The 14,602-nt window shown below is 42.8% G+C and overlaps 1 protein-coding gene across 1 annotated transcript in view; it reads right to left on the reverse strand.

Annotated features, from left to right (window-relative positions):
• Positions 1 to 11,879, reverse strand: part of VASH2 (vasohibin 2) — a 76,940-nt gene extending 65,061 nt beyond the window's left edge. The window contains exon 1 of the mRNA XM_083175188.1: positions 11,743 to 11,879. The gene's annotated coding sequence lies outside the window, so the exon portion shown is untranslated. The remainder of the gene's footprint in view (positions 1 to 11,742) is intronic.
• Positions 11,880 to 14,602: the final 2,723 nt, after the last annotated feature.

Genomic DNA, 14,602 nt, shown 5'->3' on the forward strand with positions numbered 1-14,602 from the left:
GGGAGCTGCTGGGACAATCGGGTCCGACTTGTCGTTATGACAAGTCAGACAAATGTAAGGGGGCCTTAGTACTTATCACATGCAATAATAATAATAATACATATCTCATGCAATAATAATAATACATATCACATACAATAAATATCCCTTCCCTTTGGACTGTAAGCCGCACAAGCAGGGCCCTCCTCCCTCATCTTCCCCACCAGCGACACTCTACACCTCCTCCTTGGGCTCTCCGCACCCAGACCCCCTTTTTTCAGATATCCTAGACCCCTTATCTGTCCATGTTAGAATGTGCATTGCACCCCTTCCATCAGTGGCTGTGCTGGGCGTTGTAGTGCTATTACTTGATCAATGTATTGTACTGTTCTCTGTACTGCACCATTGTTTTGCCCTTTGCATCGGATCACTTGTGACGTCCTATAGGACAGTGACCGACCAGTCACATATATCAGTAGTTTGTTTATCCAACTGTCACATTCTTACAATCAGTGGTGGTACAATCAGCACCATCTCAGTGTGCTACACCCCCCACACGCCCACTATGGAAAGCCATCTCCGTTATTTCAGGAAGGGATCACTTGGCCCCACCTGGTGTCACTGACAATGGGGCTGTCACTGCGTGGGAGCCACGCACCCTTTACGCTTAGATGGCAGCTGCTGTAAGTATTAGTAAGTATGCCCCAATCCCAGGTATTTGTCTCACGGGTCTATTTTAGGGATTCAATCAAAAGCGCTGTAATGGTTTCAATTTCCTAATGCACGGGGCGACTCATCTCTGAGGGAAATAAGTGTAATGTCACTAATCGCATATCGTACGTGTCAGCTGAGTCCCAGATATCTCAGGCTCACTGACCCCGGCTAAGTTATTAGTAAAGTCTGTGGCACGTGTGTCCCTACAGAAGGGGAACGGAAGCCAGTGAGTTACATTGTTATATACAACCGTTTTATCACGTATGGTCCACATGAGAGGAAATGTTTTACGGAGTTATTCGTGTATCCAGGACGGTAGTTGTACAGATGTTTTTGTGTCATTAATAAATAAAAATCTACTATTAATTCACATTTATACAAAGGTGGTTCAGCAATGACTAAGTAAGATCGCTCACGTGTGTAATGTTCCGGATTCCATTCTAACTCCAAGTAGGCCGCTGCTTCCCCTTATGGCCATTACTCTGCACCTTATATCAGCCATAGGGGGTATTGTTCAATCTGTGCTGATATTTACTGACGGGTTGGGTATCCCTTATCCGGAATATTCCGAAAACACCCCCCCCCCCCAGGGGCCATCGGACTACTCTTAAGCACCATCCCCGGTCCCAAGGATGCATTGTGCGGGTGCGCCGGTGACGTCATCAGCTCAAGCCCGCTCACATGCAATGTATCCTTGGGACCAGGAGACGCCGCCGGGGGACCGTCGGAGGCACCAGGTGAGTATGAAAAAAAAATCCGAAATCCGCAATAATCCCTTATCCAAACTGCTCATGGTCCCGATCATTTCAGATAAGGGATACTCAACGTCTATTGGCACTCACCTATTAACGACAGCATGGAAGGGTGTCAGGTACGACTTTTATATAAAGTCGGATCTGTTTTATTGGATAAAGTTCTACTGTAAGTGTGTGTGTGTTTTTTGTACTACTGTGGGACCTTTATTGCCCCGCATGCTGGGACTTGTGGTTCTCCAAGTCCCTGAATGCGGTGTAGGCTTGCCGAGACTCATAGTTCCATAGAAATACACAATTGTTTTTTTCTCATTTTACACAATTTATCAGCCCGATGCCCTCCGCCTAGGGGCATCGGGTATAGCCCCGGGCTTCAACATGGGCAGGTAAGTTTTGGAAGGGGGGGGGACGGCCTTATTTGGGGGGTCTCCACTTCCCCAGGACCCCTGCCCATGATGACCGGTCAGGGGGATGAATGCTTTGGCTGGGGGGACTTGTATAAAAAGTCTCCCCCCGGCTGAGACATTACCCTGCTGGATGGTTGGGCCCGGTGCTGGTCCTTGAAATACGGGGGACCCCTACTCATTTTGTCCCCCGTATTTTGGGAACCAGGACCGGCCCTTGAGCCTGGTGCTGGTTTTATAAAATCCAGGGGACCTTACTCGTTTTGTCCCATGATTTTATGAAACCAGGAAAGGCTCCTTAAGCCCGGAGGTGGTTATGCTCAGTAGGGGGATCACTGACATCACAGTGGGAGAGTTGGGATGGGAGCAGTAACATCACAGTGGATGGGATTAGTGACATCATGGGTGACATTTAATAGTATGCGATTTTTGGCCACTTTCCGAAATCGCACATTATCGCACTTCCGAAATTCACATTTTTTTGCTGGAATACGATTATTTAAAAGTGTTATAAAGTGCGATTTTCAGTCATGAAAATGTGCGCATTTTTGGACATGTGCGATTTTGTGTAAAAAAAATACGGCGTATTTTTTTTTTTTTTTACACAAAATCGCACATGTCCAAAACTGCGCACATTTTCATGACTGAAAATCGCACTTTATAACACTTTTAAATAATCGTATTCCGGCAAAAAAATGTGAATTTCAAAAGTGCGATAATGTGCAATTTCGGAAAGTGGGATGGGATGGGATAAGTGACATCACAGTGGGAGAGTTCTACACAGGGATGGGATCAGTGACATCACAGTGGGAGAGTTCTACACAGGGATGGGATCAGTGACATCACAGTGGGAGAGTTGGGATGGGATCAGTGACATCACAGTGGGAGAGTTGGGATGGGATCACTGACATCATAGTGGGAGAGTTGGGATGGGATCAGTGACATCACAGTGGATGGGATCAGTGACATCATGGGTTACATACCCATGATGTCACTGATCCCATCCACTGTGATGTCACTGATCCCATCCCAACTCTCCCACTGTGATGTCACTGATCCCATCCCTGTGTAGAACTCTCGCACTGTGATGTCACTGATCCCATCCCTGTGTAGAACTCTACCACTGTGATGTCACTGATCCCATCCCAACTCTCCCACTATGATGTCACTGATCCCATCCCTGAGTAGAACTCTCCCACTGTGATGTCACTGATCCCATCCCTGTGTAGAACTCTCCCACTGTGATGTCACTTATCCCATCCCTGTGTAGAACTTTCCCACTGTGATCTCACTTATCCCATAGAAGTCTGTCACTCATACTCTGTCTGCTCAGTTATATCCCTTTTCCTACTGGGCCACCTATTTACCCAGGTCCGACCCTACTGTACTAGGGTTACAACAGTACATAGCGGGTATAGTTATGTATAATCACCCCCACTTATTTCATGCACATTCTGCACCTCAGAAATACACAACTGCACAATACAGCATTGTACAATTGTGGCGTTATTGGCCCTTACAGACCATAATGCTGGGGACATATTCACCCGCACTGCCTGCTGATACAATAAGCCCCATTTGCTAGACCTGGGTATGCAAATGCACCGGCCAATCACGCAGCCGACGGACGCCGATGGAAACACTTGTAACAAGTCCTCTACAGAACACCACAAACACACCAGTACTTATGGAGCGAAGCCGGCAATCAGGAGGTTCAGAGAAGCGTGGCGATGGGTCCTTAGGGTCCACAGACTGACACATGAGACCTGCACAGTATTGCTACTTAGGCCTGTAACCGGCAATGATGACCTGTACATCCCCAGGGACAGCCACTGGTAAATGTGCAGCACATGTATCACAGCAGGACAGGCAATGAGCCACTACAGCACAGCCGGATATGTTACATACATGATGTAATGCAACCCGTGTGCTATTCAGCTCTTACATTACAGGCTGGATACGATGTCACAGCTGCAATGTATTACATGGGACTAGTACAACCAGCAGCAATGTGACACCGTTACACACAGACACACAATGTGACACAGTTACACAATGTGACACAGTTACTATATACACAGACACACAATGTGACACAGTTACTATATACACAGACACACAATGTGACACAGTTACACTCAGACACACAATGTGACACAGTTACACAATGTGACACAGTTACCATATATACAGGCACACAATGTGACAGTTACTATATACACAATGTGACACAGTTACACAATTACTATATAAACAGACACACACAATGTGACACAGTTACTATATACACAATGTGACACTGTTATACACAGACACACAATGTGACAGTTACACACAACGTGACACAGTTACTATATACACAGACACACAACGTGACACAGTTACTATATACACAGACACACAACATGACACAGTTACTATATACACACAGACACACAACATGACACAGTTACTATATACACAGACACACAACATGACACAGTTACTATATACACAGACACACAACATGACACAGTTACTATATACACAGACACACAACATGACACAGTTACTATATACACAGACACACAACATGACACAGTTACTATATACAACGACACACAACATGACACAGTTACTATATACAAAGACAAACAACATGACACAGTTACTATATACACAGACACACAACATGACACAGTTACTATATACACAGACACACAACATGACACAGTTACTATATACACAGACACACAACATGACACAGTTACTATATACACAGACACACAACATGACACAGTTACTATATACACAGACACACAACATGACACAGTTACTATATACAAAGACAAACAACATGACACAGTTACTATATACACAGACCCACAACATGACACGGTTACTATATACACAGACACACAACATGACACAGTTACTATATACAAAGACAAACAACATGACACAGTTACTATATACACAGACACACAACATGACACGGTTACTATATACACAGACACACAACATGACACAGTTACTATATACACAGACACACAACATGACACAGTTACTATATACACAGACACACAACATGACACAGTTTATACACATACACACACAGGGGGATGGGGGTTATATGCTGCATTACACTGTATTGTATGGGGACAATCAGTCTCGCACAGTGACCAGCATGGCTGCTGCAGTCTGGTGATGAGAGTCATCACCTAACACATCACACGGCACAGAGAGAGAATTCATGTATGTGTGTATGTGTGTGTGTGTGTGTGTGTGTATATTAATGACAATGTCAGTGTACATGCATTGTGTGATTGTGTGTTTGCGCTGGTAAATACTTGCACAGAATACAATGCAGGGATGGAGTACCCGGCACAGGGGCTGATGGGGAAGGTGTGGCAGCCAGCAGCGGGCACTATCACAGGCAACGTGATGGGAGACAGGATATACCGCATCCCACGGCCAGCACAATGTATACACAGCGTGTGTCATTCTATACAATGTATACACAGCGTGTGTTATTCTATACAGTGTATATACAGCGTGTGTCATTACTATACAGTGTATATACAGCGTGTGACATTCTATACAGTGTATATACAGCGTGTGTTATTCTATACAGTGTATACACAGCGTGTGTCATTCTATACAGTGTATATACAGCGTGTGTCATTCCATACAGTGTATATACAGCGTGTCATTACTATACAGTGTATATACAGCGTGTGTTATTACTATACAGTGTATACACAGCGTGTGTCATTCCATACAGTGTATATACAGCGTGTGTCATTACTATACAGTGTATATACAGCGTGTGTTATTACTATACAGTGTATACACAGCGTGTGTCATTACTATACAGTGTATACACAGCGTGTGTCATTACTATACAGTGTATACACAGCGTGTGTCATTCTATACGGTGTATATACAGCGTGTGTCATTACTATACAGTGTATATACAGCGTGTCATTACTATACAGTGTATATACAGCGTGTCATTACTATACAGTGTATATACAGCGTGTCATTACTATACAGTGTATATACAGCGTGTGTCATTACTATACAGTGTATACACAGCGTGTGTCATTACTATACAGTGTATACACAGCGTGTGTCATTACTATACAGTGTATACACAGCGTGTGTCATTCTATACGGTGTATATACAGCGTGTGTCATTACTATACAGTGTATATACAGCGTGTGTCATTATATACAGTGTATATACAGCGTGTCATTACTATACAGTGTATATACAGCGTGTGTCATTACTATACAGTGTATACACAGCGTGTGTCATTACTATACAGTATATATACAGCGTGTGTCATTACTATACAGTGTATACACAGCGTGTGTCATTACTATACAGTGTATATACAGCGTGTGTCATTCCATACAGTGTATATACAGCGTGTGTCATTACTATACAGTGTATACACAGCGTGTGTCATTACTATACAGTGTATACACAGCGTGTGTCATTACTATACAGTGTATATACAGCGTGTGTCATTCTATACAGTGTATATACAGCGTGTGTCATTACTATACAGTGTATATACAGCGTGTCATTACTATACAGTGTATATACAGCGTGTCATTACTATACAGTGTATATACAGCGTGTCATTACTATACAGTGTATATACAGCGTGTGTCATTACTATACAGTGTATACACAGCGTGTGTCATTACTATACAGTGTATATACAGCGTGTGTCATTCTATACAGTGTATACACAGAGTGTCATTACTATACAGTGTATACACAGCGTGTGTCATTACTATACAGTGTATATACAGCGTGTGTCATTACTATACAGTGTATATACAGCGTGTGTCATTACTATACAGTGTATACACAGCGTGTGTCATTCTATACAGTGTATATACAGCGTGTGTCATTACTATACAGTGTATATACAGCGTGTGTCATTACTATACAGTGTATATACAGCGTGTGTCATTACTATACAGTGTATATACAGAGTGTGACATTACTATACAGTGTATACACAGCGTGTGTCATTACTATACAGTGTATACACAGCGTGTGTCATTACTATACAGTGTATACACAGCGTGTGTCATTACTATACAGTGTATACACAGCGTGTGTCATTCTATACGGTGTATACACAGCGTGTGTCATTACTATACAGTGTATACACAGCGTGTGTCATTCTATACGGTGTATATACAGCGTGTGTCATTACTATACAGTGTATATACAGCGTGTCATTACTATACAGTGTATATACAGCGTGTGTCATTACTATACAGTGTATACACAGCGTGTGTCATTACTATACAGTGTATATACAGCGTGTGTCATTCTATACAGTGTATACACAGAGTGTGTCATTACTATACAGTGTATACACAGCGTGTGTCATTACTATACAGTGTATATACAGCGTGTGTCATTCTATACAGTGTATATACAGCGTGTGTCATTACTATACAGTGTATATACAGCGTGTGTCATTCTATACAGTGTATATACAGCGTGTGACATTACTATACAGCGTATATACAGCGTGTGTCATTACTATACAGTGTGTGTCATTACTATACAGTGTATATACAGCGTGTGTCATTACTATACAGTGTATACACAGCGTGTGTCATTCTATACAGTGTATATACAGCGTGTGTCATTACTATACAGTGTATACACAGCGTGTGTCATTACTATACAGTGTATACACAGCGTGTGTCATTACTATACAGTGTATACACAGAGTGTGTCATTACTATACAGTGTATACACAGAGTGTGTCATTACTATACAGTGTATACACAGAGTGTGTCATTCTATACAGTGTGTTATTACTATACAGTGTATGATTACTATATAGTGTACAGTATATACAGTGTGTGACATGTGTATACAGTGTACAGTATATACAGTGTGTGACATTACTATACAGTGTATATACAGCGTGTGTCATTATATACAGTGTATACACAGCATGTGTCATTCTATACAGTGTATACACAGCGTGTGTCATTCTATACAGTGTATATACAGCGTGTGTCATTATATACAGTGTATATACAGCGTGTGTCATTACTATACAGTGTATATACAGCGTGTCATTCTATACAGTGTATATACAGCGTGTGTCATTACTATACAGTGTATATACAGCGTGTGTCATTACTATACAGTGTATATACAGCGTGTGTCATTCTATACAGTGTATATACAGCGTGTGTCATTACTATACAGTGTATATACAGCGTGTGTCATTACTATACAGTGTATATACAGAGTGTGACATTACTATACAGTGTATACACAGCGTGTGTCATTACTATACAGTGTATACACAGCGTGTGTCATTACTATACAGTGTATACACAGCGTGTGTCATTCTATACGGTGTATACACAGCGTGTGTCATTACTATACAGTGTATACACAGCGTGTGTCATTCTATACGGTGTATATACAGCGTGTGTCATTACTATACAGTGTATATACAGCGTGTCATTACTATACAGTGTATATACAGCGTGTCATTACTATACAGTGTATATACAGCGTGTCATTACTATACAGTGTATATACAGCGTGTGTCATTACTATACAGTGTATACACAGCGTGTGTCATTACTATACAGTGTATATACAGCGTGTGTCATTCTATACAGTGTATACACAGAGTGTGTCATTACTATACAGTGTATACACAGCGTGTGTCATTACTATACAGTGTATATACAGCGTGTGTCATTCTATACAGTGTATATACAGCGTGTGTCATTACTATACAGTGTATATACAGCGTGTGTCATTCTATACAGTGTATATACAGCGTGTGACATTACTATACAGCGTATATACAGCGTGTGTCATTACTATACAGTGTGTGTCATTACTATACAGTGTATATACAGCGTGTGTCATTACTATACAGTGTATACACAGCGTGTGTCATTCTATACAGTGTATATACAGCGTGTGTCATTACTATACAGTGTATACACAGCGTGTGTCATTACTATACAGTGTATACACAGCGTGTGTCATTACTATACAGTGTATACACAGAGTGTGTCATTACTATACAGTGTATACACAGAGTGTGTCATTCTATACAGTGTGTTATTACTATACAGTGTATGATTACTATATAGTGTACAGTATATACAGTGTGTGACATGTGTATACAGTGTACAGTATATACAGTGTGTGACATTACTATACAGTGTATATACAGCGTGTGTCATTATATACAGTGTATACACAGCATGTGTCATTCTATACAGTGTATACACAGCGTGTGTCATTCTATACAGTGTATATACAGCGTGTGTCATTATATACAGTGTATATACAGCGTGTGTCATTACTATACAGTGTATATACAGCGTGTCATTCTATACAGTGTATATACAGCGTGTGTCATTACTATACAGTGTATATACAGCGTGTGTCATTATTATACAGTGTATATACAGCGTGTGTCATTCTATACAGTGTATATACAGCGTGTGTCATTACTATACAGTGTATATACAGCGTGTGTCATTACTATACAGTGTATACACAGCGTGTGTCATTACTATACAGTGTATACACAGCGTGTGTCATTCTATACAGTGTATATACAGCGTGTGTCATTACTATACAGTGTATATACAGCGTGTGTCATTACTATACAGTGTATATACAGCGTGTCATTACTATACAGTGTATACACAGCGTGTGTCATTACTATACAGTGTATACACAGCGTGTGTCATTCTATACAGTGTATACACAGCGTGTGTCATTACTATACAGTGTATACACAGAGTGTGTCATTCTATACAGTGTATACACAGAGTGTGTCATTCTATACAGTGTGTTATTACTATACAGTGTATGCAGTGTGTGATTACTATATAGTGTACAGTATATACAGTGTGTGACATGTGTATACAGTGTACAGTATATACAGTGTGTGACATTACTATACAGTGTATATACAGCGTGTGACATTACTATACAGTGTATATACAGGGTGTGACATCACTATACAGTATATATACAGCGTGTGACATTACTATACAGTGTATATACAGCGTGTTTTATTACTATACAGTATATATACAGGGTGTGACATTACTATACAGTATATATACAGTGTGTGACATTACTATACAGTATATATACAGAGTGTGACATTACTATACAGTGTGTGACATTACTATACAGTATATATACAGTGTGTGACATTACTATACAGTGTATATACAGGGTGTGACATTACTATACAGTATATATACAGGGTGTGACATTACTATACAGTATATATACAGGGTGTGACATTACTATACAGTATATATACAGTGTGTGACATTACTATACAGTATATATACAGAGTGTGACATTACTATACCGTATATATACACAGTGTGACATTACTATACAGTATATATACAGTGTGTGACATTACTATACAGTATATATACAGTGTGTGACATTACTATACAGTATATATACAGAGTGTGACATTACTATACCGTATATATACACAGTGTGACATTACTATACCGTATATATACAGTGTGACATTACTATACAGTATATATACAGTGTGTGACATTACTATACAGTATATATACAGTGTGTGACATTACTATACAGTATATATACAGAGTGTGACATTACTATACCGTATATATACACAGTGTGACATTACTATACAGTATATATACAGGGTGTGACATTACTATACAGTATATATACAGTGTGTGACATTACTATACAGTATATATACAGAGTGTGACATTACTATACCGTATATATACACAGTGTGACATTACTATACCGTATATATACAGTGTGACATTACTATACAGTATATATACAGAGTGTGACATTACTATACAGTGTATACACAGTGTGTGACATTACTATACAGTATATATACAGGGTGTGACATTACTATACAGTGTGTGACATTATTATACAGTATATATACAGTGTGTGACATTATTATACAGTATATATACAGTGTGTGACATTACTATACAGTATATATACAGTGTGTGACATTACTATACAGTATATATACAGTGTGTGACATTACTATACAGTGTGTGACATTACTATACAGTGTATATACAGTGTGTGACATTACTATACAGTATATATACAGTGTGTGACATTACTATACAGTATATATACAGTGTGTGACATTACTATACAGTGTGTGACATTACTATACAGTATATATACAGGGTGTGACATTACTATACAGTATATATACAGGGTGTGACATTACTATACAGTGTATATACAGTGTGTGACATTATACAGTGTGTGACATTACTATACAGTGTATATACAGTGTGTGACATTACTATACAGTGTATATATACAGTGTGTGACATTATACAGTGACCAGGGATACAGTAAAACATCAGACCCCGGGGTGTGGGTGTGTATACACATATTCTGCTGAGGTTGCAAATGCCCCCTGTATAATAAATAAATAAATACATACAGAAAGAGACACACACACATACGCAGTGCATACACATACACACACACACACACACACACACACACGCAGTGCATACACATTCCAGCAGGCAAATTAAATCATTTATTTAATCATGACTTCAATAGCAATAATATAAAATGATTGCAATACAATATTACACTACACACACACACACACACACACACACACACACACACACACACACACACAGTATTACACTACACACACACACTACATACATACACACATACATACAGACATACATACATACATACATACATAGGCATGTGCAGCAGAGCAGGAGCCGGGCTGCAGCCCCTTCCCTCCTCCCACCCTCCCCGGTATGATGCACAGCTCCGTGCCGGGGGCCGCGCACCGTTAGGTTACCTGCGGGCAGTCAGTGCTGGGGTCCCCGCAGAGCAGCAGCAGCAGCGCTGGCGGCCGGTCCCTGTCACTGTCCGTCTCTCCCGCAGCAGCAGCAGCAGCAGCAGCTTGTTACATTGTGACACTGTCTCCCAGCAGCCGGACGTTCTACTGAGCGCTCATTGGCCACAGCAACAAAGAGGGGCGGGGCGGGAGCAGGGCTGATTGGCAGCAGGGCGGAGCCAGGAGATGTGACTAAGAGGCGGGGCTATCTGCTGCCCATGGTAAGGGGTTATCTGACCCTAAGTGGTCAAGTTGGAAGATGAAACCAAAAGGTTCCATTTGTTCCTATGGATTCAGCAACTTTTTGAAGGCTTCCTACTATCCCAAATAATAAAATGCTCTTTATTATTATATATTTATTTATAAGGCGCCACAAGTGGTACGCAGCGCCGTACATATAGAACACATTAGAACAGTACAGGGTACACAGAACTAGACATAACAGCGACAGAAGAACAAAAACAGCACAATTAGCGCCAATCTTAGCACACAATACAGCTGAGATGGGAAGTGAGGCCCTTATTCAGATCTGATTGCAGTACAAATTTGTTCTCAAAATGGGCAAAACCATATGCACTGCAGGTGGGGCAGATGTAACATTTGCAGAGAGAGTTACATTTGGGTGAGTTATTTTGTTTCTGTGCAGGGTAAATACTGGCTGCATTATCTTTACACTGCAATTTAGATTTCAGTTTCAATACACCCCACCCAAATTTAACTCTATCTACACATGTTACATCTGCCCCACCTGCAGTGCACATGGTTTTGCCCATTTGGAGAACAAATTTGTACTGCGATCAGATCTGAATAAGAGCCTGAGTGAGAAGAGACTCAGGTATAGATTGTAGGTAAAGGTGCGTACACATGGGGGTGATTTAGTGCAAAATCGCGGGAAATATGGTCGCTGAGCGACCATATTGCCCGCAATGGTAGTGTGCACCGGCGATATATCGCCGGGTGCGCGCTCCCGTTTTTGCCCCTGTGGTGATCGCTGGTCGCAGGAACATGCTCCTGCGACCAGCTGATTTCCACTACCGCCCCCCTAGCAATATATGGCTGAGCAATATATCTCCCCCGTGGATCCGATATGATTTCCCGGCGGTCGGGATCCCGGCGGTCGGAATCCCGACACTGGAATCCCGACCGCCGAAATCCCGACAAGGGGGGGACATGGATCGCCCCCCCTTGCGGGCTCGCTGCGCTCGCCATGCAGCGGGCCCGGTGCCTCGCTACGCTCGGCACGCTATTTTATTCTCCCTCTATGGGTGTCGTGGACACCCACGGAGGGAGAAAGTTTCGGCGGTCGGGATTCCAGTGTCGGGATTCCGACCGCCGGGAAATTAACCGCATCCCCTCCCCCGTGTGTACACAGCATTAGAGAGATGTAATTGAAAGGCAAGAAGGGTGCTGTGAGAACAGGAGGGAGGAGGGCCCTGCTCTAAGGAGCATACAATCTATGGGAGGAATTATTTATTTATCGTAATTACCAGTTATTAGATAGCGCATACATATTCCCCAGCGCTGTACAGAGAATATTTGAACAGTCACATCAGTCCCTTCCCCAGAGGAGCTTACAATCTATATTCCCTACCACATGTACACGCACACACACACAGACATTCTAGGGTTAATTTTTGTTGGTAGCCAATTAGCCGACCAGTATGTTTATGGATTGTGGGAGGAAACCATATTACCCAGAGGAAACCCACGCAAGCATGGGGAGAATATACAAACTCTGCACAGTTAGGGCCATGGTGGGAATTCAAGCGTCTTGCGCACTGGGGGCCACTAGATGGTATCCAGTGGAGCAAAGCAAGTGTTGCCCCGTTCAGCCACACTGTTCCAGTCATATAGCAGGGCCGTTTCTAGAGGCGGACAAGCCGTGCAGCAGCCAGGGGCGCCGCACGGCTTGTCCGCCTCTGTTTAACAGCCGGGGCGCCCTGCAGCTCCCCCAACGCCGCGGCCACCGCAGCCTCCTCCCCGGCGTCCGACTCCACACACAACAAGCAGAGGGAGGGGAGGGGAACGCATCGCTCGTCTCTTCTTCCCCCTCGCTCACTGTGTCCTGGGCTGTCAGCCTATCAGAGCTCGCGGGCTGGCAGCCAATAAGGAGCCAGCCCGCGGGGTATGAATGGCTGATGGGCGATGGCTCAGGACAGGTACACACTACACAGTGAAGGGGAAGGAAAGAAGCGCGATGCGCTCTGCTCCCCTCCCCAAGGAAGCAGCAGCAGAGGCAGAGGCGATGGCACAGGGGGAGACACAGACACAGTGAGTTTGGCACTGTGGGGGCATATATCTATGGCACTGTGGGGGCATATTTGACACTGTGGGGGCATATTTGGCACTGTGGGGGCATATATCTGTGGCACTGTGGGGGCATATTTGGCACTGTGGGGGCATAAGTGTGGCAGTGTGGGGGCATAAGTGTGGCACTGTGGGGGCATATGTGGCGCTGTGTGGGCATATGTGGCGCTGTGTGGGCATATGTGGCGCTGTGTGGGCATATATCTGTGGCGCTGTGGGGGCATATATCTGTGGCACTGTGGGGGCATATATCTGTGGCACTGTGGGGGCATATATCTGTGGCACTGTGGGGGCATATGTGTGACACTGTGGGGGTATATATTTGTGGCGCTGTGGGGGCATATCTGGCACTGTGGGGGCATATTTGGCACTGGGGGCATATGTGTGGCACTGTGGGGGCATAGCTGTCACTGTGAGGGTATATATGTGTGGCACTGTGGGGGCATATTAGTAAACGGCATCAGTTGTGCGTCAGCGACGCGTGGGGCATAATTTGTCATGGCCATTACGGTGT

The sequence above is a fragment of the Crinia signifera genome, chromosome 3 (assembly GCF_055691185.1).
Source record: "Crinia signifera chromosome 3, ASM5569118v1, whole genome shotgun sequence".
In the NCBI taxonomy this organism is placed as follows: Eukaryota; Metazoa; Chordata; class Amphibia; order Anura; family Myobatrachidae; genus Crinia; species Crinia signifera.